Raw genomic sequence first — 23,306 nt, 5'->3', positions numbered from 1 at the left:
TGCCAATTGTGACGGCTAAAAAGTTTACCCTTATGATAATATTTTTACTCACCCTATTTTCACCTCAATGGTCAATCATTCGTATATGATTGGTGGAGCTTATAGCTTAGAGCTTATTCTTCTGCTTATTTCAATCTTGTAATATTACGAAATCTTTTTTTTCAGTTAAAACGCTTTTTCAAGGTCGATTATTTGACTAGCAACTTTATACAGCAAAAAAGGCAAGTTCAAACATTTTAAGCATAATTTTTAAGCATTAGCAAATCACTCTGACCCAGTAACAAATCAGGACAAGGTACCTGCCAATCCCGGTCAAGTAACCAGTCAGGACACGGTTCCTGCTAAAACAAATAGAGCTCCAATATTGGAGACTCCTGTTTCCAACTTTAACAAGTGGACAGCAAAAGCCAAAGAAACTAAGTCGAAGAAAAGAAAAATTTTCGACAACCTCCCAAAAGAGGCAGGACAATTTCCCAACAAAAAATCGAGACTCGAGATACAAAAAGAACGAGAACAACATCTAAACTTCATAAATCCTCAGTTTGTTGAGTTCCTGCAATATTCCTTGAAACCAGAGGCCAATATCTGGCAAAAGACTGCTGATCGAGAGTACGAGAACAAAACGTTAAATACGAAGCGCCATATTTTACCATCAAATGCGATTGGGAAATTTGAACTGGAGAATGGAAACCTTCAACTACTGCCTGAATTCAATTTTTGTCGGATCAAGATGAGAAACGTATCAACACAAACCTACACCGTGCATTTCAACTCGCTCAAAATTTATCTAAACGTACCTTACCAGTATCTAACCGCCTTCCCAAATGGGTACAACTCGGAATGGCTCGGGCCAAACGTAAAATCAACACCTCCACGAAATCCGCAGCCTTGTACTTCTAGCTCAACTTACGTAAAGTCAAAACCTCCACGAAATCCGCAGCCTTGTACCTCTAGCTCACCTGCTTTCCCTGCAAATCTTCCAACATCGTCCATTGAATTGCAAACGCAACAAAATAATGAGGATATTATGCAAAAGAAAATAGACAACTTACAGAAAGCCCTCGATCGAGCACAGCATAACTGGAACGAAACGGAATCAAGGTATGACTTATCCATCCAAAACTGTGTGCTTGCGGACAAACAATTGCAAGAAAAGAATCTTGAGCTGGTAAAACTTAAACGTGAAAATGAGTCTCTAAAAGCCCAATTAAACAATGTTAAAACAAAACCAAGTTTTGAGGCCGAGTATCTTCAGTGTTACCACGAGATTATTGAACTAAAAGCAGCCTTAGAGAAAGCTGACAGTCAGCAGCTAAAATATCAACAACTGTATCGAAATGCTAACGTGAAGGCAGAAGAAAATCGTAAAATTGGCCAACATCTGAAAAATATTCAGCGAATAAGCGTTGACATCGATGTAAAACGTGCTGAGGCAATTAAACTAATTCAAAATCTGGACGACGAAAAATACAAGGAATTGCAAACATCTTTGGCAGAATTACTTGATTTGGCAACCGCGATCGACACCGAAATTTATTTTGAAAATTCAATCTTCAACGTCTACAAGGGAACTGTTAAAGAGCGTTTATCTACTATATGGTACCCAAGTGGTGATGGTTTCGAAAAAGATTATAACTGGGAAAATAAATATGCTAGATTGCCCTGGCCGATAAACCAGAAAGCGAAGAAGCAGAGCCAGCAAAAATAACTTGTCATTAACTCTAGTAACACTGTTTGTATCTGGTATTACTTGTACTTGTTCGTATATTCCTGATTCTACGTTTATTATGCATTTCAGCATATTATTTTGATATGGACTATTTAGCCCGTGAATTATTATGCATGATATACCTTTGGTAAGTTTGTAGTTTTTATATTTTCCTTCGAAGGGGGGTGAGTTGTAACATTTCTCTCCTATTTCCTCCCACACTATTTCCACTATTTCCATATTTAATACAGTGCTGTTTGCTGTTTGTATGAGTAACATGAGTAATCTTTTTTACTCCCACTTTTTAGTGTTGTACGTACGCACTTCTCTACAGCCTTTTTCAATCATTCCCTCAGATAAACCTCCGCGCACAAGTTACTGTGTACACTTAAAATATTCTTTCCACTTTTGCTATTTATTTATCTTCAAGTAAATTCATCTTATTAAACACAAACATTTTCACTCAAGAATTGGAACTTAGAAACAATAAGATAAGAATCTTAGTCTAAGGATAATCCAAAAGAGTTAAAACAAAATATCACCGAACCGGCTAGTACAAAATATCATCATAAAAAACTGAATAATCTTCAAATTCTACCTTTATGTGAAAAAAAACTGTGTAACTCCAATTTTCTTGATTCATTCACTCAAGTCAGTTAACTGGCTGAAGACTACGAACAATGAGAAATGAACAGACATGCTTCGCTCCTTTCAAGAAGAACCACTAAAGTAACTTTCTCGGCATAAGGTTTTCATCCGTAGCAACGAAGTTCGTTCTGTGTCGTTACGAAAAAAAATAAATGTTTCTGTCGTTTCATATTGCTTTGTAAATGCAGCTTAAAGCGATTGAAACAATTTAAAACAACAAATCAATTGTTTATTATCCACAACCGCTGAAACAGTTCAAAGGCAAGCAGGAACGAATGCAATGATGTCTTCAAACGTGGTAGCTATAAGAAGGAGTAATGGTATTTCATGTGCAAATTTGCTGAAACTAAATAGTAAGTGCTAAAGCATTACTAGTCTTAATTAGCGAATAATGACAGTAAGTTTATGATAGTATACACTGCTAACTTGGTAAGGGAAAACTCGGCAATAGAATAATGAGATTAATTTACATGCTAGCGCTGAAGTCTGTCGAAGAAAAATCTATGTATTGAACAAAATTAACTCTTGAAATCTATGAAAATTGAGACCAATTTTGATTTGAGCTGTTTAATTAGTCTATTGTTTTCACTGGGTATAATGGCATGGATAAAATGGCTGGGTAATGGCTGGGTAAAATGGCTGGGTAAAATGGCTGGGTAAAATGGCATTGGGTATAATGGCATTGGGTAAAATGGAATTGGGTAAATTGTCCTGACACCGTTTTCACTCTAATAGGGCGTGCTTTACCTAAACTTAGTGCAACTTTGGGCTATGCGGAGATTTTAGAAAGTTAAAAAGGGTGCCTTTGATTTGGGGTGTCGTTTATAGGAAAATTAGCGACGATTCGTCCTTCAGTTCGGAACCCTAAGAATTATATTCATAGACTCACGATAATCACGGGAACTTTGCTATCGCTCATCACCACACGTCCTGAACAACTCCGACTGGTACCTTGTAGGATCTCACAAGATTCTGACAAAAAAAACCTACGAGAGGATGCGACGTCTTACAAGATTTTCGGACTGGATATTTTAAAATAAATATACAACAATCATAAGCAAGATAAACATTTGTCTTAAAACTTAAATGATAAACAATTTTTACAGGACCCTTGTAAAGATCTTAGAATATAACCATCCCGTCTCGGCGTATGCAACATTAGAGATATTAATTTCAATTTCTTGCATTAAGTTGACTCCGTTTTTGTAAGTAGATCGATTGTATTAGATAAATTAAATTTAGGGTTGATAAGATTTTGCTTAAACTTCTGGGGATAATTTTTATGCCGATAGCTTCCTCAAATCAAGAAATGGAAACCAGTACACCGTCATTTTATGAGCCACAGCAGCTTTTATGACTTATAATGCGTCCAATAATTATGCATCGCTGAGAAATCTCATTAAACTACAAGCGGCGAAACAAATAAGATGACAAAACTTCTAATATAATCTGCTAATTATCAGTAAATTGTGAGAACATGAAAACAGATGCAAGTCACCTTTTGTAAAAAAAACACAACAGTTATAATTCTAAAGCAACAAACCAAAAGATAATATTTTGAGTAAAGCGTAAAATATCAACGGTATATTAGAGTATAAACGATGTTCGTTAACATATAAAACAAAGTTAAAGAAAAAGTGACTACTAGTGACTGTTAAGAGAAAAAATAATAAACCCGCTAATTTACGTACAAAATATTCCTACTGCTCACATTAATCAACTTCCAAAACAAAAAAGTTTAAACGAGATTTGATTTTGGAATTGGATTCAAAACTACATAGTCTAAGTAAAACTTCTAGAAATCAGCTTGAAGAAACAATTTTAACGTTTCGTTTTGCCACCATACTGTTCTACAAAAACTTTTGTTTGTGAAAACAGAAGTCACGTAGAAAACGTGAAGAAAAATCTGAACCTTCAGATGCCCCTTGCTTTAAAATATAATAGCCAGTTTATTCGATAAAAATCGATGCGCAAAATGGCGATTCTTTAAGAATGTAATACCTGACGAGGTTCCGCTTAAGTAAACCGTCTTCCAATGTTGTTAAGATAAGGAAACAATTCTATATAATTATCCAAAAAAGAGGTGGTTATGGCGTAAAACTAAGGGAAAGATTTATGATCTGCCGTCATTTTCATTCAACTAGATAACTGTCTTCCCATAAAGCTAAATAATGAAAATTATAATGGAATGAAAGCAAAACTCAATATTTCAGAAAACAAAAGCTGGGTTAAAAACTTCTTAGTGCTCCATCCCAAAACTAATCATAGATTTCTAGCTTGCTTTACTGTAATCTTGGGTTTCAAAACATAAAGCAGAACGCCAAAAAATTGGAGAAAAAGATAATACAGTGTGCTACAATAAAAATAGATGTCGATTCCGGTCAGACTCACCACGATACGTAAAAGTTTGTCGAAATGTCATGATTTGTCGGAAATTTCTATCAACGTTCACGTGCATTTAGAATTTAAAGACAACGTAAAAGTTTTCTAAATTAGGAAAGCACAGGCAAAAGATTACATTAAAAAAGAAATTGAAAACCATTTTCTACCAAAAAAAAAATTAATATGCAATTATCTTGTACAATTTTCTATATAAACAGTTTTTTTCAAATATTAATAATAAAAAAGCGAGATTTGCAGCACAATCTTAAGTGAAGCAGAAAAACAAACAACTTTTTTGAAGAAGCACCTTCCGAAGAAAGTTTCTGTAACCCACTAGAAAACACCTTTCGATTATAATAGCTTTCAGTTTTTTTAATTTATTAGATGCGTTAAAATTTTAATTGAAATGACTCCATAAATAAATAAATGGAAATTGAAATTTAAAATTTTACGGATGGAAGAATGTTGAATTTCAGTTTTTACACTTTTCGGTACGTTTCCATAAATCTGCTAACAATAATTTTAGAAAGTGGAATGATTTCTGGAGTTTTCTTTTAACATTCGCCCGCCAGAGTCTTAGCTTCCACAATTTTGGCATAAAAGAGTTTTTTCACTAATGCTTCTTCTTCAATACAAGAAATGGATGACAATCAAAAATATAAGAAAAAGAAAAATTTGAAAATTTTCTACAGTAATTAGTCAAATGGTTCAGTGCTATTTTTCCAATTGAATTTAAACGCTAAATACCTAACTTAGAAGAATCAATGCCAGGTAAAACAATTAGGTAGTCAACCTGACTTCATTTTCTCATTTCAAAGTTTGCGGGTAAAACAAATTTCGGACTTTCAAAACAGAAGTTAGTAAAACTATTCAAAATAAAATGACAAATCCCAATTAAATAATGGAGACCAGAAAACCCTCTGTTTTAAATGTTTGAGAAGGTTTTCAATAATTTCAGACTGCTTTTGCTTAAACAATCTAGAATCATTTTTATTAGATTCTGTCGAAAGTTTCTTCGCAGGATAAGAAAGGTTCTGAAACTCTAATAACGTTCACTGGGCAAGTTTCAATTTTATTCTTTTCTTCGGAACATTTGTTGTCACAAAGCAATTTTCTCACTCTTAAAACATATTTTTCAATTTTTAAATCGCCTACAACTCAAATAGAACGATTACAATACTTTGAAAGAGATATTGTTTAAATCGTATATCATGTAAAAAAAAAACAAATGATTTTTTTTAATTTTAGCGCTCTATTTTTTCTTTTTTTTAGCCAACTGCTTTTTCAGCTTACTTCAACGTAATTCAATTATGCTGGGGAAAACTGTAATACTTGATACACTATTTCTAATTCTATTTGATTTTATGGTATTTAATAAACCAGAAAAACTCATACGCTCATTAACATGAAGAGTCGTTTAATTGCTCATCACCTGATAAACATTTGTTGGTCTCACAAGAAGCATTTTTTACAATAAAAGTCGTATAATTCATGTACGAGGAAAAAAATGTGTGATTTAACACGAGAGACACTTAGAATGTAAATCTCATTTGAATAAAAATATCATTTAAATTCCATTAGTAAAGAAAATATCTGTGGGAAACTATAAAAAAAGGTAAAGCTGAAAGGCAAAGAAAAGTAAATTGATCTCAAATGGGTTATTATAATAGTACGTCTGGAATTAACATAGTTGTTTAAATTATCTCATTGATGATCTAGTGATTCAAGCATAGCAAGATAAAACCCAATAATTTGGTCCAAATTATCAATGGTAAGAGCAAATTTGCATTCGGTAAATGCCAGCAAACATGTTAGATGGGTTAATATTGGCAAAACCGGTATAATTTAGTATGCATCTGGGTATCAAAAGAAATAATGAAGTAAATATGAAGTTTAATTTCAACAGCTGATATAGCATGCTATGTCTGGACTATTCTTGGTTATCATACAATAAAGATCTTCTTTCTCGGAATACCTGCTCAGGACTTTCAAGTTTGTCCTCATCTTGATTTTATCCTATCCGTCACAGTTGACGCAGTACTGGCCGACAGGGCCTTCAGCGCACAACCAAAAAATGAGTACGCAGTAAAAAAAAAGTTCAAACAAATTTACCTGAACCGTGTTCAGGTAATCGGTTGTTCAGGTGAAATTCAGGTGTAAAGACAGCTGAAACACACCTGAACTTTTTTTAGAGTGTAACTTTGCCAACATTTTAAGTAAAATGAGACTGTAGATTAATTCTGGAGCTGTTATTGGTCAATTAGCGAAATGAGGGTCTATCCGTGGCTGTACCCAAATTTAAAACTGTCGGCTACAATTCTGATTTTTTCATGTAGGCTAAACTTCCTCTGGGCTAATCTTTCTATCACCTCTTGTACAGTACCGTGGTAAGAAATTGACAAAATTTAATAGTATTGTTTAGATGTTCACTGTTTTGTCAAATTATGAGTGTAGCTTATTTATAGATAAATTTTTTCAATTAAATTGATTGTGGGGATATGCATTTTCTAAAATAGTCAAACATTTCTTTCAAAAACTTTTATTGGGAACCTGAAAATGAGAATGATTATTACCTACAAAGACAAAATTCTGGCCTTTCTCTCAATCTACCAATAAACTCACTAAAAAGATGTCGCAATATTTTTGTACAAGAATTATTATATTTTTTATTCTTCTGAAGTTATTATTCTACTGAAGTACTTTTGGCAGGAAATGTAATGAATGCAAAACCAAGTAAAATGTCGACATTCTGAACAGTCTGACTCACTATTTCCTGTTTTGATCTCATATCATTGCCGGATATGACGAATTTAAATTAACAATGTGTCGACATTTTATCTGTAGACAAACAGATGGAACCGTAATCCGCTGCTGTTGATTTTTCATCACATCAAGCAGCTTTCTGTTTCAATTTTGATAAAAACTGCAAAAACTAATGCATTAAGTTTTCAATTACGCATATTATTGATAATTTTTGAATGTCAGTAGTGTGTTGAGACCTTGTTCAACCTGAAAGAATTATATTTGAAATAATCCGCAAAATTTGTACCTGAAAAAAGTTCTTCACCGCTCTTTCTCTTTGTTAGATGCGAAGAACATCTGAGAAAAAGAGGTGAAACCAGATATCAAGACAATTTAGGTGATTTAGACACTAATGAAAACTGAATTTTGGCCTTTATTGTCTCGCTGAAAATAAAAAGAGCAATTTCATAGTTAAATTCCATTGATGTGGAACTGAAAGGTGGACATTATCAAAAAATAAACTTCATTTCCTGAGCTCAAAAGATACGTTTTTGGGCGTGCTAAAACTTGATAAGATAACCGCTACAGCTGATAGGCAAAACGCGTCAGCAAATCAAACGAGCGGAGAAACTACACATTGACAGCAAAGCTCTGAAAGTCATTAAATACCTTCTAGCAGTTCTAAGTAAAAGTTTATACTTCTGAGACTACCCGACAGGACAACAATAGAAACAAAGAAACCAAAAAAAAAACTCTGTTTCATTTTTGTAAAAGAAAATGCCGAAATGAAAAAAAAAACGACTCATTAGCAACCGATGAAACCTGTCATTATTGAGACCAAACAATAAAACACAAATACGGCCAAATAGTTCTAATAGTTTTAATAGTTTTAAAACAATACTAGTTTTCATTTTTAAAACTAATATTTTTTTAAAAAAGTCACGGAAAGCAGAAGCTGCGTCCTGAAACAATTATTTGCATTAATTTAATTTACAATAACAGTCCATCCGTTAATGACATTAGGTGACAAGACGACAATAATTACAACAACTACTGGCAAGACTCAAAAATTATAAAAACTTTCCGAAAACTAGTATCGTATAAGTAAAAAAAAACGCACTAGCTATAAACTCAAACAATGATTCAATTAATTTAGGAAGTCATAGCAACAGACGAGATTTATTATCAATGATACTAAGAGATGAAATCATAAATATGAATAAAAACACTCATACCTCAAAAACTAGAAAGATTTTCTTGAAAACAATTAGTTTAAAATTCATAGAAAGCATTAGCTTTGAACTGAAACAAAGAAACTAATTGGAATATCACCTATTAGCAACTTATGGGACCCATTCTTAAAGATAATAAACGATAGCGCAACTAGAACTACAGCAAATTTTCCCAAAATTAGAAAATGAAACCCACCAGTGATGAAATTGAACCATTAATTAGATTACACTACTCAATACTAACAACCAATGATGCCCCTCAGTTTTTTTATCTAGGTGATAAGACCTAAGAAATTTTAATAAAAGTTGGTCAAAATCTAATATTGTCTAATATTTTAAAAGAATAAAAAGTTTCAAATTCGTGTAAAAAAAACATGAAATACCCAATGACAAATTCAAGCAATTGCAAATATGTGCAATTAGAACACATATTTAACATAAAAAGTTAAAACTAAAAACTGAAATGAAATTGTCCGATCGGACGTAAGAAAATTCGCTTTTAAAAACAAAAAAATTGTCCATGTACCGATTTATCAGTAAACACTAAAAGTACTTCGAAAAAATCACGCCTCCAACTTCAGTGTTTTTTGCTCCCATAACTACATTAGCGTGAAAATGATCGCCGTTATAATTTGATGTCTAATTTTCGTGAATAGGGCGAAAAAAGCATGAACAGATCTTTACATCAATTTGCCGTTTTTTAAAATTACTTGGCTTCAGAAATTATTTGGCGTCTTTTTGAAATCATTTGGCCTCAAAAAATCAATGGGTTTTTGAAAGTTGTCCCCTTCCAAAGTCCCATCAGTTTTCAGTTAAAGTACAAGTGATTTTATGAAGATTATTTTTTGTTTGGTGGCATTTTGGAGGTATATTACAATCTATTTGCTTTGGATTCTAACAAGCAGCAACACAAACAAAACCAGAAAACATTTAAAGCAACAACTCAATGCCCTTTTTGAAAAAAAAACACCTTGTAAAAAGAACAAAAAGAACCAAAAACCACCAAACAAAACTCAATCTTCACAAAACAGCTTGAATTTTAATTGAAAACAGATGGGATTTGAGAAAGGGACAACCTTCAAAAACCCATTGAATTTATGAGGCCAAATAATTTGGAAAATACACAAAATAGTTTTTGAAGCCAAGTAACTTCAAAAAAAAACGTAAAAGCTAAAAACTTCAACAATGAGTTCAATTGATTTAGAAAGTCTCTACAACAGATAAGATTTGTTATTAATGAGAAAAAGAGATAAAACATAAATATGAACAAGAAACTCACAAAACTCAAAAATTAGAAGATGTCTCTTGAAATCAATTAGATTCAAAGCCATAGAAAGGATTAGGTTTTAGCTGGAACAAAAAACAATTGCAATATCCCATATTAGCAATTGATGAGACTCACTTGTAAGATATTAAAGAATAACGCAACCAGAACTACAGCAAATTTAACCAAAGGTAGAAAATTCAAAAAGTTTTTGAGAACAAACAACGTCAAAGTCATGAAACCCACAAGTCATGATGTCAAACCATTAATTAGATAACTTTATGTCTCACCAGCAGCCAGTGAGAATCCTCAGTTTTGGATCTATGTTATAAGAACAAACAAATTTTAATAAAAATGGGTAAATTCCTATTTCTTATGACAATAATTTTTTATGACAATGGGCAGTTTCTTATTTTATTATGACAATAATTTTTTTTTACAATAAACAGTTTCAAATTCTTGAAAAGCATAAAATGACCACTGGCTATTTAAAGCATTTGCAAATATGAGCAACCATAACACATATGAACAGAAACACAGAAAAAGTAAAACTAAAAACTGAAATGAAGTTGCCACACGTGCAAAAAAATGCTTTCAAAAACCAAAAATTTGTTCGAATACCAATTTTTCACTCAACTCTAAAGGTACTTTGACAAAATCACGCCTCAAGAATCATGTTTTTTCCCATTACTACTCCAGCGTGAATAAAAATTGCTACTCTAATTTGACTTCTCATTGGCGTGAATAAGGCAAAAAGCGAGATCTTCATACCAATACAATCCAAAAAATTGGATTGTAACAAACAGCAACACAAACGAAACAAGAAAGCATTAATTACTGTAGCAACTTACTACCTTTTTTTAAAAACACTTGATAACCAGACCCAAAAACTACCAATCAATGCCTAATATTTACAAAATACATGTACTTTGATTGAAAAGAGATGGGACATTAGAAGGGGGCAACATTCAAAAACTCATTGATTTTTGAAGCCAAATAATTTTGAAAACCATAAGCATTATGGAACAAATTCTATCTAAATACTCATTAAGCTATTTATTAGGCCAAGGGAAAATGTCAGTGTTGAGACTTAGCCAACAGCTACAAAATAACAAACAAAAAGCAACAAAGATGAAGCCACAAAGTGTTGAATCAATTAGATTTCATCCATCGATTAACTGAAAAGATTATTTATGTTCGTTTGGGCCTCAACTTACAATCAATGGAACCTGTTATAGGGGAAAGGAATATGGAAAGAGACAACAAAAAGAACCACAGTTTTTGCCTGAAACTTAAAAAAATAGTTTATGACAATACACAGATTCCAAGTCATAAAAAATCAGTGAAAATTGGAAATTACTAAACATATTTTTGCTTGCATTCAAGGAAAGTGGATATAACTTGTCATCGATGAGGTGAAGTTCGAAAAAGTTACCTTTTGACAAAATGAAGAAAAAAGAGCCAAAATCAAAAATACAATGACGTGTTCGAAAACATAGTAAATTATGGTCATTAAAACCATCAACTATCAACCGAAAGAACTGAACAGAATCAATTAAAACTGAATATGAAATCAATGAGGCTGATCACTAACCAGGAGAAATCTTACATCACCAAATACAGCAAAAGAAAAATGTTTACGAAAAAAATAAGTGCTACAAAAATGAAATATGTCTAAGTCATTGAAATCATAATCTATTAACTGAAAACTTTATATGCCTTCAATTGAGCATGTTTTCATCGCCAATGGGAAAACCATAAAGCCTCCATTGAAAAACAAAACTGTCAAATTTTTTAAATTCAATGTAATTACAAATTGACAGACATAAGACCAAAAAAGGGACAAATTCTAAAACCGTCTGTTTTGATTATTTTTTTTCAAAGTGATAACAGCCGTTATCTGTCAATTCAAGGCATTATATAAGTTCTCTTATTTTTTATGAAGCCATTATTGAGCAATAGTACAAAGCGGCAAGGTCAATTTTAGTATTTGTTTTAGGGACCGTTGATAAAGCAAGGATGTTCAAAGCTCACAACGTTTTCATGGTCCAATTCCCGATTTCATTACCGCAAAACTACCAACCAAAAACTTTGAAGAAACAAGTTAGGACAGGCAACAATAAATTAAAATTTTGAAAACGAAAGAGAACAATGAAGAGAGTTTATTCAGAAGTTTTGAAACTCGTTACCTGGTGTGTTCTTTGAACGAGTAGCTTTTGGAGATGAGATTTTGAGGTTTAACTAGGTAACGCTTGCTTAAAGCATAAATAATGAATGCTTCGAAGAGAGCAAACCTTCATAATTAAAGCGTAATTGTCAATTTAGAACAAACAAATGCAGTGAATGGACATTTCTCTCTCATAAAGAATGTTGAGAAACTATTTGCAAAACCTTGTACAATATTTACTAAATTAGTTCATCAATTATCTTTTAATCAGGAATAGGTACTTATTTGATTATGTACCACTTAAGCTTCTTAAAAATAGCAGCTAAAGACGCGGGATCTAGGATTAATTGCCTTATTTTATTTCAAATATATTACGAAGTCCATTGGAAAATTGAAAAGTACCGGTACTACAAAAAATAACGTTGTATCACATACAGCGTGGAATTCTTCTTAATATGTGAAAACAAAAGCAGTAAAATTTAGGTTAATGTTTTCCAGTTTGTTGGACAATGACTATTTATTACTGTTCCTGGTATTGTGTTTCACGCTTTACTCACTGGCGACGCGTAAAAAATCAAAGTGCGCAATATTTTATGAATCACTATCGAGTGTAATATTAACCGCTAGTTTTTATATCACCGGTTTAAAATCATTGGAACGATCCTGGTAAAAAGATGTAGCCAAGTAGAAACGGGTCTGGCCACAAAAATAAATGCTTATAGATCTTTCTGATAAGAAAGTGATTAGATCAAGAAGGAAAAGATACCGCTACAACTTTCAAAATGAATGCTGACACAATGAAGAGTAGTTATCTCAGTTGAAAACAAGAAATGACGAAAAAAGTGATAACCGAGTTGTCCGACAAAAGAAAGAAGCAAACAGCATGAGTCACAGTTAATGAGCAAAGAAAAATCTTTAAAACTGACACGTTATATTATTTAATATAAAACATTTATGACGACATGAGAGTAAGTTTTTGTTGAAGTTTTTTGTGGAACATTTCAAGAACTTTTCCGAAAAAGGCAAGACTAGTTTTTACTAGTTTTTACGTTAATTGAAAAGAAACTTGGATGCTATAAAATGCTACTATAAAGATTCTTTGTTCGGAAGTACCATTTTTTCCAGATATTTTTCACTTAGAACCTACTTTGATTTTTTAAATAAAAAATAATAGTAATTTATAGTTATGAGAGTTGGAAGCATGTGATTCAAGCCAGGTCTACATGAACGTCACATTTTTAAAGATTTTATTTTCGGATTTAAATTAACGACTATTTTGCCACTTGTTTTCACCACAATAAAAGGTACAAGATATTAAGCACAACAAAAAATTATCTCTATAAAGCATTTCTCTTCAATTACGTTACTCAATATCTCAATTCTCATCTTAAATCTGTCTTTCAGATGCTTTACATAGAGCAACAACGGAGGTTTGTATCAGCTGTGCTTCCACAGCAACTTTTTCCAACAAATTGTGGAATCGTTTAATTCAGGTGTGTTGCGAGGCAGAACAGTCGCCAACAATAAATAATAGTTTAATGCACAATTGTGCGACAAAAAAGTTTACAATCTCAGTTCACAACTTCTGTTAGAAAGTTTAAAAATGCTTTGTTCTCCCTTCCTTTAGAAAACACCATTAGTACACCATTAGTTCAAAAAACATGGATTAGTAACTCACAAAAGAGGTAAAACGTTCCAGCGGAACGTACATTTTGAAGGTCAAAAAGACAGACAGATTATTCGCTAATTTCTTCATTTTGTTGTATAAACTAATGTTTTATAGCTGCCACGCTGTACTCTGAAAGGAGCGGTACACCTAGTTTTTGTTTGGTGTTGTATTCTGACTTTTATTTTCTTTCAATTTACCACGTCACCCCACGAGAAGTTCAGTCTTATCACGTGTTCCAGCAGCCATTCAGCCTTTTTTTATATTTTCGAGGTTAATCTTGACATTGTTTCGAAAAGAATCTACAACCGCTTTTTGTGATTAATTTCTAATCAGCAATGAATTGTTCGAATCACCAAAAAAATCAGCTGAAAAGAAATGTAATTAATGACGTGGAAATGAAGCCAACGCGGCTAATAAAATGGGTGATTTAAATTTTCTCAGAAAAAAAATTAGATACCAATAATGGTTCTTTATCGTTTGAATAAGTTTCGTAAGCAGAAATCTGTTTCTTAGTTTACAAATTTTCTCAGGCCTTCAAAAGTAAATTACCTGCTAATTTTATCTTTAGTTCAATATCCGACAAAAAACACAATAAAGTAAAATCAACTAAATATTTCGGTCCTGTCTGTTAATCTAAATCAGCGGTCTTGGAAAAGTTTCTGATATCATTGCCAAAGGAATTTATTCTTTGCTAAAAATAAGAATCATTGGACAAAATGATGAAAAAACTAAAGCTGAATTTTAGGAAACTAGTTTTCGAGAAAGCAATCTTTACCCTAAATTCTCGCAATCACATCAACAAATAAATATACGCTCTCTCTCTCTCTCTCTTACGCTCTCTCTCTCTCTCTCTCTCTCTCTCTCTCTCTCTCTCTCTCTCTCTTTCTCTCGTTTTGTCGACAAATAGTGATGTCCTTGTCTCACAGTCTCACATCAAAGGTTACAGTTGGTGTTAGTTTTTAATTTCTATTAAAAAACACTTAATCTTAAATTACTCATTGAAGTTTTGTTTTTAGTCAGTTAAAACAATTGATTGAAGCTGCTGCAAGTTTGCCAGATCTGATTATAACTCATCGCGCAATATGAAAATCGGAATCAATAGTGAAGGCAGAAAAAATAGCTTATTTTTTATATCAAGTTCTCCAGGTGATAAAAAATAAAATTTTTCATGAAGAGTTAATATAATGACCCAGATTATTAACTTCTATTGTCAATAATCTTATAACTTTTAGGCCATCACTCTAATTTGCATGTCATTATGTGCTCTATGCTAAAATAACTGCTAATAGGTCTTTTCCATTTGTCCTCAATCATTGCGTTCTACACCCCGCAGTTACAGATCACGTGCAATTACATGGTAAATCATCATGTAAAAATGGACCTGTTGTTTTTTCATGTAAAATGACTGATGGAGCAAAAATGTTGGTTTGCCTTCGGTCAAGCGTTTGAATAGAACAAAACAAGCTGGTTCAAACCCAATATCCAGAGGAATGGTTCTCAAAAATTTTGCACTAGACCTAAGATTAGAAAACAACTGGTAGTAGAGGTCCATTGAAAACAAAACAAGGGCATCAAAAACCCGAATTGCAAAGCTTTGCAAAAAGTTGTAACGGCAGAGTAAATTTCCGAGGAAAAGGCGTAGAATTTGAGTTATGCGCACACTGTTTTCTTGCAAAATGTCAGAAACAACAAAAGAGTAATAAGCCAAAATGCAGGACATTCTTTGTATTACTACGTACTGCAGCAATAAACAACCAACGGGAAGTCTTGATGAGAAAAACTGTTTGTCACAGTTTGTGAAGACAGAAAGAACTAAAAAGATTTGTTAATATAGCACAAAAAAAGGATTTTATCTCAGAAAAAAAACAATAACGAACGACAATTGGCCTTCTTGATAACAATATAAATATGAGAAGTCATAAAAAGATTAACTGCAATGCGATCTAGGACCAACTGACACAAGAATGATAATAAACTTTTTGCAGCTGCGCGCCGCTTCAGCATAAGAAAAACTTAATTCATGTGATGGTTCACAGTTTTTTTTTTAAATTACCACTTGTTTGTTGAGCTTCGATCCGGCGCTTGAACAAGAACAGTCATTAGTTACCAAAGATCGGTTTCCAAAAAATGGTGATAAGACCTGAAGCAGACTTTACATTAGATAGAATGTAGCAGTTATACAAATTGAAAAAAATCAAACTGACCATCAAAAACGGGAATTGGAAAAACTGCAAACCGACAGTAGCTTTCCGAGGAAAAAGAGTACAATGTGAGTTATGCAGAAATCGGTTTCATTCCAAAAAAATAGGGTCTATTCGATTTCGCCACCTCCAGCTAAGTGTGCTTATATCTTATACGCACTTCCCCCAGCATACGTGCCATTTGTTTACTTATCAACGTGCTACATAAGTTGTATGGGGGAGGAGGCGTAAACAAACTAGGAGCCAAAACAGAACAGATCCAAATAACAAAACAAAATAATGCCCATATCAGGACATTATTTGGTGTTGTACGTACGGCAACAATCAACAAACATCCGGGGAGGTTGAGGGAGAAAAATTGTCCAAAAGATATCTTGATGACATGAGTTGAACAGTTAGAGATGAAATGGACAACTACACGCGATTTGCAACTTCAGAGCAAATAATCTGCAAATTTCATTCACAAAGTCGGACTATGAAAGAAATTTGGCTTTTCCCGATATTAACGTAAATTTGCGCAACGATAGCAAAACTACCTGTCGTTGGTATCAAAAACCAACTGACACAAGAATTACAGTGAATATTGTATCAATGTACCGCTTCAAAATGAGAAAACGTTGGTTCAAAAGAAATAAGTTTTGTAAAGCAACTACCAGTTGGTTGGCCTTCGATCAGGTTCTCTTAAGGAACAAGACATTTTGGCCCAAAAATTATTCTTCAAACAAATGGTCATCAAACATAGTGAACCAGACAAAAATAGATAAAAACCGCTCGTAAAAGCCGTTTGTAATGAAATGAGCGCCAAAAAACGGGAATTCTCAAAACTGCAACCTGACAGAAACTTTCCGAGGAAAAAAAAGAAGAGTATGAGTTTTTAAGTTATGCAAAAACTGGTTTCAATCGGAATACCATAAAATAACAAAATAAGATATTTCTGAACCCATTGCCAAAAGAATTTATTCATTGCTAAAAATCAGAATCTTTGGAAAAAATGATGGAAAAAACTAAGGTTGATTTTTAGGAAACTAGTTTTCGAGAAAGCATTCTTTATCTTAAATTTTCGCAATCACTTCAACAAATAAATATTTGCTCTCTCTCTCTCTAATTTTGTCGACAAATAATGATGTCCTAGTGTCGCAATCAAAGGTTACAGTTGCTGTTAGTTTTCAATTTCTGATGAAAAAACACTTAATCTTAAATTACTCATTAAAATTTTATTTTTAGTCAGTTAAAAAAATTGATTGAAGTTGTTGCAAGTTTGCCAGATCTGATTATAACTCATCGCGCAATATGAAAATCGGAATCAATAGTGAAAGCAGAAAAAGTAGCTTATTTTTTATATCAAGTTCTCCAGGTGATTCAAAATAAATGTTTCATAAAGAATTAAAAAAATGACCCAGATTATTAACTTCTATTGCCTATAATCTTATAATTTTTAGGCTATCACTCTAATTTGCATGTCATTATGTGCCCTATGCTAAAATAACTGCTAATAGGTCTTTTCCATTTGTCCTCAATCAGTGTGCTCTACACCCCGCAGTTACAGATCACGTGCCATTACATAATAAATCATCATGTAAAAATGGACATGTTGTTTTCTCATGTAAAATGACTAATGGAGAAAAAAGTTGGTTAAGCTTTCAAATAGAACAAAACAAGCTAGTTCAAACCCAGTATCCAGAGGAATGGTTCTCAAAAATTGTGCACTGGACTTAAGATTAAAAAACAACTGGTGGTAGAGGTCCTTTGAAAATAAAACAAGGGCATCAAAAACCTGAATTGCAAAGTTTTGCAAAAAGTTGTAACGGCAGAGTAAATTTCCACGGAAAAGGCGTGGAATTTGAGTTATAAACACACTGTTTTCTTGCAAAATGTCAGAAACAACAAAAGAGTAATATGCCAAAATGCAGGACGTTCTTTGTATTATTACGTACTGCAGCAATAAACAACCAACGTCTTGAGGAAAAAACTGCTTGTCACAGTTTGTGGTTACAGAAACAACTCATAAGATTTGTCAATTTAGCACATAATAAAGGAATTTAACTCAGAAAAAAAACAAACGAAAATTGGCCTTCTTGATATCAATATGAATATAAGAATTCATGAAAAGATTAATGGAATTGGGATCTATAACCAACTGACACAAGAATGATAAAAAATTTTGTGCAGCTGTGTGACGCTTCAGCATAAGAAAAGCCTAGTTCATGGGATGTTTCACAGTTTTTTTTACATAACCATTTATTTGTTGGGCTTCGCTCTGGCGTTTGAACAAGAACAGACATTATTAACCGTAGATCGGTTTCCAAAAATGGTGATAAGACCTGAACCAGACTTTAGATTATATAGAATGTAGCAGTTACACAAATTGAAAAAAAATCAAACAGACCATCAAAAACGGGAATTGTAAAAACTGCAAACCGAGAGTAGCTTTCCGAGGAAAAAGAGTACAATGTGAGTTATGCAAAAATTGGTTTCATTCCAAAAAAATAGGGTCTATTCGATTTCACCCCCTCCATCTTAGTGTGATTATATCTTATACGCATCTCCCTTCGCGCACGTGCTATTTGTTTACATTTTAACATGCTATATAAGTTGTATGGTGAGGGGCGTAAAAAAACTAGGAGCCAAAACAGAACAGATCCAAATAACAAAACAAGATAATGCCCATATCAGGACATTATTTGTTGTTGTACGTACGGCGACAATCAACAAACACCCGGGTAGGTTGAGGGAGAAAAATTGTGCAAAAGATATCTTGATGACATGTGTGAAGAGTTAGAGGTGAAATGGACAATTACACCCGATTTGCAATTTCAGAGCAAAAAATCTGCAAATTTCATTCACAATGTCGAACGATGAAAGAAATTTGGCTTTATCTGATAATTACGTAAATTTGCGCAACGATTGCAAAATTACCTGTCCCTGGTATCAACAACCAACTGAAACAAGAATTATAGTGATTATTGTATCAATGTACCGCTTCAATATGAGAAAACGTTGGTTCAAGAGAAATAAGCTTTGTAAGGCAACCACCAGTTAATAAAGACTCGCCGCTCGGAAAGGCCGCTCGGAAAGGCCTATTGTAAACAATTGGCGCCAAAAAACTGGAATTGTCAATTGTCCAACCTTGCAACCTGACAGAGACTTTCAGAGGAAGAACAAGAATATGATTTGTTAAGTTTTGCAAAAACTGGTTTCATTCGGAATGCCATAGGCTGACAAAAGAAGATATGCCAATGTAATAGATGCTGTTTTGATTTATGCGTACTGCAGCATTGAAGAAAGAGAGGGAAAGTTGAGACCGAAAAAATTTTTCTAGAGGTAACTGGGGGCCAATATTTGCACAGTTAGTTGTAAACCACACGAGTACTTTATTTTTATAGAAAAAACATAAAAGTTCACGTTAGAAAAAATAAATGACCACGGAAATTCGGCTTTTCCTTATATCAACCTAAAATTGAGCAATGATTGTAAAAATAGCTGGAACTGGTATCAAAAACAACTGAAGCTAGAATAATAAAGAAGTTTTGCAGCTGTGCACCGTTTCAGCAGAGATGATCGGCTTTCGATAAGACGCTTGAAAAGAACAAAACCATGCTTGACCAAAAAATAGTATCCAAATGACCAGTCTGCAAAACTAGTGAACCAGACATAACAATAGACATTAACTGACAGAAAAAACCATTCGAAACAAAACTACAAAAAACATGAAAACGCCACACTGCTTTTAATTAAAAACCAACAATTTGTCTAGAATAGAGAGGCGACCATGCCCAAAAATTTGCCATCAACTAGGAAAATCTATGTTAATAGCAAATAGTTTTTGCAAGGCAAAGCTTAGATTATGCCACCGCACCCTCAAATCATCTTTTGTTAGAATCATGAAATATATCAAAAAATTTTATTGGTTGAAAATCAGTCTAGTTTGCGCAGACAAGCAGTCATGTTACCACTAGGTTATCAAAACAAAAAAAATGGGTTCATAGGTGCGTCAACACCATTCTGAGTGTTGCGGTGCCACGAGTAAAATTGAATGGAAACTTCAGGATACCTGTCGCACATTGGAAAAATTTAAGACCATCGAATGGGCTAATATTTTCAAGTTGAAGCCGCAACTAAACGCATGAAACAAAAATCGCGGGAACTCACGCTTAAGTGTCTGTTCATATCAAATTGTTGCCAGAATTACTAGGCGGAAAATATTTGAGCATAGCACAACAAAATGTACAAAGTCACCACAAAAAAAGTGCTTTGGGTAAAATTCGGAGTTACACTGGGAATAAAAAACATTGCCAAAATCAGAAATTCTGGAGCAGAAACGTTTTTATAGAAAATGATAAGAGATGTATACATGAAGTTGTCAACGGGCTAAATTTTTTGTATATGAAAACCTTGAATAATTGTTCCTTTTTTGGATATTTGGCCAATTTGTTTTCCCACAAACTTCCCACAAATTGTGGTTTCCGACACATAAAAATACAGTTTTTTTTTATCATTCAACAATTGGTGAAAATGTTTTAACTCGACAATGAACGTAAATTTTGAAAAAGTAGGTTTTAGAAAAAAGGTTTTCTTCAAAGTTCACTAATCAATATATTCCCAATCAATTGGAGAAACATAATAAACACAATATTCAGAAACTGGAGTCGCTGTTTCACCTTTTTTCCATATAAATGTTTTATAATTGCTCAAATGAAAAAATTAATTGAAGCAGTCATACACATACTCCGACGCAGTTGCCATGTTTTTGTGTAATTTTGACAAAAATGATTTGCCAGTTCAAAATTATATGTAATTTCTAAAGCAATTTTCGGACTCGCATTCGATAGGTTAAGACTGTTTCATAAACTGTCAAGGGATAAAAAAAATTTTCAGTTGTGTGATATCAAATTTTAAAACCGTTCTTGAAAAAATGTGAGTAACTCAAATAAAATGTTTCCAGATACACAATAGTTTATCCACAACTTCACATTTACGTATTTATCATCTTCTTTGGAAACAAGCTGATTCCAATTTTTCGATTTCATCTACGTTTTTCTCCATTTGTGATTCCTAGTTTTGCCCTAAGCATTCTTTTTGTGGGTTTTCGGTCAGTTTTGTTGAGCTATGCACAAAACTTTATATCTGTCTTGTAATTCAGTAGGTAACTTGATTTGAACTAAAATTTTATCATTAATTCCACATATGATATTTGTTGCCTGTGTCTAGCTGCTTCTTCAAATTGCAGATTTCCACAGCTGTGATGGTCGTGAAGTGTGATGCTGTGCGACAGGCATCCAGAAAATTCCGTTCAGGGTAACTCGCGGCGATAAAATTTTCCGCAAGTTGTTGACCCACCTCTGAACCTTTCGTTCGTGTTTGTTCTGGTAATCCTGTGGTAACATGCCAGTTTATCTGCGCAACAAAGATAGATTCGCAACCATTACATTCTATTTCAAAAAGTCAGTGACTATCCAGTTTTTTTTTACCAAAAGATGATTTTGGGTGGTGGCATGGTCTGTACTTTAAATGGGTAAAACTGTTTGCAAGTTACATAAACTTTCCAGATTGCTAATAAAACTTTGTTTTTAATTGCCTCTGTATTGTAAAAACTGGTTGGTTTTTCACGACATCTGGTCAAGTTTTTTACGCTCCTTTTCTTATGTTTTCAGTGGGTCTTTGCCGGTTATCATCTAATCTAAAGACTAGTTCACAGTTTTTGAATAACCTTTCTCTGGATACTGATCTTTTATTCAAGCATGTGATTTTCTCTACGACCTCCTAATCGGAATCCATTAAACCATCCCTAACTGGAATCCAATAAACTATCTTGAAAATTAACTGTCAATAGTTTTTGATACCAATGACAGGCAATTTTTTAAATCGTTGCTCACATATATGTTGATATCAAGAAACTGCAATTTGTTATAATCAAATTTTTTCAATGTTTTTTCCATTCTCGAACTTGCTGGAGTTTTCTCGGCTTTTAATTTAAACGTGTTTTTTTTATTTTTTAATTCGTCAGACCTTCACGATTATTTTTCGCTTGCCTTTGTGCTTACGGTAGAAACTTGCATAAATTCTAAATTCTCTCCATTTGACAAACTTGGATCGTTTCTGTTTCAGCCCCCGCCCAAGTTTTCAGTTTTTTTACTCCATGCTCTGAAAGTAATGAACATATTAAACTCTGTTAAAATGTTTGACAAAACATTATCCTTTCAATGTAAAAAAAACTCACAAAAACAAAAAACCACTTCTAAAACACTAATGTTTACTGTGTTTGCAGCAACCAGCACTGTATGCTAAAACGATTCCTATCTTCACAGTTGTCCTTGTTAAGTGACTGTGGTTGGCTGGCTGCTCTCATTGCTATTGTTGTTGTCATCGTTTTTTGGGACTTGCTAAAATCAATGACACGGTCCCAGCCATCAGAAATAAAATACTGTCCAATTGATTGTGCACACTGTGCAATAACAACACAAACGCAAAGAGCAACCGTTTATTTTCTGCGAAGTTTTAATTTTAAATTTCTTCCATCAGTTGTTCAAATCTTCGTTTTAACCCTATTCATTTGCAGAAAACAATAATTCAATCTTTTGGAGCAATTCTACGATTTGTGAAAGCAACTGCAGTTCAGTTTTTTTGTTATAGCTTTTTTTCAAAATTGAAAATTTCATGTGCCCGTTTCTCTCCACATTTTTGTTCTGGCAGTTCAATCAACTCATTGGTCTCTGTCATCAGTTGTGAAGCAACAAGTAAGTTATTTAGCTTGAAAACATTGAAAACGGTAATATGTCTAAAAATCTCAACTGTTTGGTGCACTCTTCAATACACTTTCCAGTAATCCATTCGATCGCTCTTTTTTAATTTTTTAATCAAAACCATCTTGAATCTTTTTACTTATATAAAATTGAAGCCGTATGGCAAAAAAAAGTAGTACCAAAGACTTGTAGAGACATAGCTTGACAAAGAATTTCTGTTTTGAACACAAGTTTCTTGCAAAAAGATACAAAACTCTCTGCTTTTTCTTTCTCTTTCTCTCTCTCTCTTCTATTCAAAACCTCGAATTTAGGTCTGCTGATACAAAACTGCCTAGACTTTTGACGGTTTTAACTGATTCTCTCTCCTGTTCTAGCAATCGGAAATTCTTTTTAGCTCCTATGAATATTAAAGTTGTTGTTGTGGATTTTCTGGTTGCCCTGATAGAATTTCTCGCTGTAAAAATGTCAGTTTTGCACACTTGTCCATGGCTAGCTGCTTTTGTTTCCACTTAACTGGTTCCAATACTGTCATCCTGAGTTCCCCGGTTTTTTT

The 23,306-nt window shown here is 33.3% G+C and overlaps 1 protein-coding gene across 4 annotated transcripts in view; it reads right to left on the bottom strand.

Annotated features, from left to right (window-relative positions):
* The window catches only part of LOC142336325 (uncharacterized), a 34,739-nt gene extending 22,438 nt beyond the window's left edge, over window positions 1-12,301 (bottom strand). The window contains exon 1 of one of the 4 annotated variants that reach the window (XM_075385094.1): window positions 12,166-12,301. The gene's annotated coding sequence lies outside the window, so the exon portion shown is untranslated. Of the gene's footprint in view, window positions 1-2,306; window positions 3,374-6,170; window positions 6,573-12,165 lie in introns of those variants that run through there. The other 3 variants (XM_075385103.1, XM_075385085.1, XM_075385077.1) reach the window with 3 other exon arrangements.
* Window positions 12,302-23,306: the final 11,005 nt, after the last annotated feature.

The sequence above is a fragment of the Convolutriloba macropyga genome, chromosome 1, assembly GCF_964194025.1.
Source record: "Convolutriloba macropyga chromosome 1, txConMacr16.3, whole genome shotgun sequence".
In the NCBI taxonomy this organism is placed as follows: Eukaryota; Metazoa; Xenacoelomorpha; order Acoela; family Convolutidae; genus Convolutriloba; species Convolutriloba macropyga.
Note: the sequence above shows the minus strand (reverse complement) of the source record. Positions and strands in the feature narration are given on the sequence as shown.